The sequence below is a fragment of the Artemia sp. Qi Xiang Cuo genome, unplaced genomic scaffold, assembly GCF_049724085.1.
Source record: "Artemia sp. Qi Xiang Cuo unplaced genomic scaffold, ASM4972408v1 HiC_scaffold_3027, whole genome shotgun sequence".
Lineage (NCBI taxonomy): Eukaryota > Metazoa > Arthropoda > Branchiopoda > Anostraca > Artemiidae > Artemia > Artemia sp. Qi Xiang Cuo.
This window is the reverse complement of record NW_028300422.1, coordinates 7,524-11,281: the sequence shown is the minus strand read 5'-3', so window position 1 is coordinate 11,281 and position 3,758 is coordinate 7,524. Positions and strand designations below refer to the sequence as shown.

Sequence of the window (3,758 nt, the reverse complement as noted above, 5' to 3'; positions counted from 1 at the left end):
TGGGGGGTGGGGAGGTGAGGCAATGAAGAGAGGTTGAGGGGTTAGCTCCGACAATTTTTGGAATAAAAAACTGTTGATAAGCTTTTCAGGGTGAAGGGGTTGGGTCATTGAAGGAGGGCTAGGGTCAGTTCCAACAATTTTCGGAATAAATTATCATTCATTATGTTTTTTGGGGAGAGAGGGTTGGACCATGTTGAGAGGGCCAAGGGTCAGCTCCCATTATTTCGGATTGAAATATAGTTATTAAGTGGTTTATTTGGGGATTGTTGGGCTATTGAAGATGGGCCTGGGGCCAGTCTCCATGATTTATCATTGATAATGTTTTTCAGGAGAGGGATCGGACCTTGGAGGACCTTGGGTCGGCTTTCATTAGTTTTAGAATAAAATATTGTTAAAAAACTTTTGGGGGAGGGGTGAGCTATGAAGAGACAGAGGTGAGTTCCCAAAACTTTTTGAATTTGTTAATATGTTTTTCATTTTGTTTCATTAGGAGGGGGGTCGTTCCTTGTAAGGACGGCAAGGGGTCAGCTCCTATAAGTTTTGGGATAAACTACTTTTAATAAGATGGTTTTATAGGTGATGGGAGTCGGGTTCGTCTGACTTTTGACCTATTTTAAAAACCCTCACATAAGAACCTTATATACCCCAAGGTCAAAACAAACATCACTTTCATCTGGGCGCTGGGGTATTTTGCTGATTCTGGAGTTTTGTTATCTGACTTTTGGCATTATTTCCACGACCTGACTATTTAAGATATTCAATCAGATGGATTTAGGGTATATAGAGCAGGGAGGAGGCCTGTTTTGTGTAACTATCAAAAAAAAGTTTTATTCCCAAGCAGGAGATTTCAACGACCTGAAGGAAGTTTAAGTGATATTAAAAACTGTGAAATGTATACAAATTATAGATCCCCCGAAAATATGGGTTTCGGAAAGACACTAAAAGGAATGTAGATAACCGGAACCACGTGGAAGCTGATTGGAAAATGTAACTGACTTAAAATGATCTTTTTCCGCAACCACGTTGCGTAAGAAATCGTCTTAAAATCTACTCCACAATGTGAAGAACAAGGAAGTCAAGAAGCGGCCTAGGAAGAATAAGACTTTTTCAAAAAGGAGCCCGTCTTACCGGGCGAAACTGCTAGAATGGACAATTTAAATCTGCGTATCGGTTGACTAATGAGAGGGCTCGGAGGCAGAGTAACAGATTGGCTCTGGTTAAAAACAAGAATGGAGTGATGTCACTTCAAGAAATCCTTGAAGAGTCCGAGACCCAACATCTGAGAAATGTAACTGTTGTTCCTTATTGATGGTTAGGTATTAAAACGGACTTACCAAACCATTACGAGATCAAATATTCAGCACAAAGATTAAAAACAGAAAAGCTGTTAGTATAGGGGACCAAAGTTGAAATACTGAAGTATTCAATAAAAATAGGCTTCTCTGTGTAATTTCTCTCTTTACCTAATTACAAAATTTAGGAGGGTTTCCAATGAATGGACAACTAGGATATTTGTACAAATCTTCCAAAGGAAGACACATCCTTGTACGATAGCTTGAGAGGTTGTAACTTTTTATCAGTAACGTACAAACTATTAGCTCATGGATCATTTTGGTGTGATATGACTTTGGCATAGAAAAAGCTTTCGATGGACACAAAATGGGTAAAAAAAAGTTATATCTACTAAATAGTTCGAAAAGACGTTTGACAGTTGACGGAGTTTGCTTGTTGGGAGTCCTACAGTACTATAGGGTGCCAGAAAAACTAATGCCTATTAGTTTTTACCGGTAAGAAGAAACAGAGTATTCTGTTAAGACGGAAAATGTCACAGCCTGACTTTGAAGATCTTGTCTCATGTATAATGGACTACATATTAAGACGAAAATAGGAAAATACCGAATAAGTAAGCATTAAGCAGGTAATCAGCATGTGGGCAAATTAGATTTTGTGGACGATCTATTTTTTTGAAAATTCTTAACGAAGATTCTGGAAGGACACAAAAGCTAGTTTACGTAATTAGAGAAAATATGCAAAATTTTGGGCTACTCCTCGATGTTGACACGTAAACGTGTATTTTCTGCGTATGCTCACCTCAAGCTTTGCATTGAAAGAATAAGAAACTAGAACAAGTCAACGTGTTTCAACATCTGCGTAGCCGGATTTTTCGTGATAGTAACAGAGTGACCAAGATTAAATACACTATTGATTAATCTACCAGAGGCCTAAACAAACTATGTTGCATGATGCTGCTCAAAGATTTTAATAGATGCCTTAAAGGATCAGAAGGAGTTAGTAGAAAAATAGGAATAAGAGGGAAAAGATATCCACATATCGTATTGATTCTTAGAAATGAAACTATAACTTTCAATTTCCATTGGAATGATTTAACTTTGAAGTTTCTAATACTACGCCTCTTATAGCCAGATGCCAGGGAAAGACAGAATAGTGTTACGTTGAAAACTTTACATAGTACTTAGACAGTGCTATTAGGCCCTCATTTCACATCCTTGAAGTAATTTTGTGTCTCTTATACAAAACCGGTCATAATTAAAACTGAAACATAACAAGTTATAAGGTTATACATTGTTAAAATTTCATATGTTACCATAATATCTGGTTTCATAAATTATTATACCCTAAATAAGCAAATTTAGTGTTTTATGATGTTCAAAAGGCGCTGCTACTACATAGACTTTCGAAAGGTTATCTTGATGGTGATTCTGCTAAGTCTATTTCTTTATTTTGCAAAAAATGTAGATTTTCTATTTGGTAGTGAAGAAAATCCTTTTGAAATTGGAGAAAGTGCTTCTTTGAGCTATTGCAAAGATATAGGTATCGGAGATACTGGTGGATTTTGCTTGGACGAACAAAACATTTTAGTCGGCTATAACTATGTTTGGTGTCCAAAATTTGCAAAAGGACTAGAGTATATTTTAACAATGGATCAGTTGTTGATTTTGGTGCAGGTCTTGGGAACTATGGACGTTATTTTTTACGCAACAGGGAACCTATATTTCCAAAAAAATTTAGAGATGCAGAATTCAACATCTATTTCAATCGTGTGAAAAATATTATTTCTACCACAAGAACTATTTCGCATTACGAAGCATATGATGGAGCCGTTAACATTGAGAAAGCAACCTCTGGATTTGTGAGATACCTTGACCTTGCTAAATATCAAGATTTAAATCGTAAATTTGATTGGGTAATGAGCATTGAGGTAGGAGAACATATTCCGGAAGTGTATGAATCAGTTTTTATAGATAACTTGACTCGTCATGCTTGTAAGGGTATAGTCATAACTTGGGCTGTAGAAGGACAAAAAGGACACTTCCATGTGAATAATCACAACAATTCATACATACGAAAGAAAATGGACGAACAAGGCTGGAAGACTTTTCAATCAGCAGAAAAATATCTTCGTGGTATGGCTGAAATAAAATACTTAAAAAATGCAATGGTTTTTGTTCCAAAATATGCATCATTTGACTAATGCACATATTGTAAATCAGACCAAAGTTTAATAAACTGTGCCAGAAATGGTTTTTGTTTGTACATTTAGCTACAAAAAGCAATGATTTTCTAGATAGATAAGTTTGACATATGATTTATTTCTTAGGTAATTTATTTCAAGCATGTGGCATTGGTGATAAACTTTTCTTCCTGAAAGAACACAAAAACCATCTTCCGCTTTAAACAACCGCATCAATTTGTCTTTTTTCAAACACCAAATTTAAGATCCATGCTCCAAGTTGATT

The 3,758-nt window shown here is 36.0% G+C and overlaps 1 pseudogene; it reads left to right on the top strand.

Annotated features, from left to right (window-relative positions):
• The first annotated feature begins 2,661 nt into the window (after positions 1 to 2,661).
• Positions 2,662 to 3,543, top strand: LOC148938662 (uncharacterized; annotated as a pseudogene).
• The last annotated feature ends 215 nt before the right edge of the window (positions 3,544 to 3,758 follow it).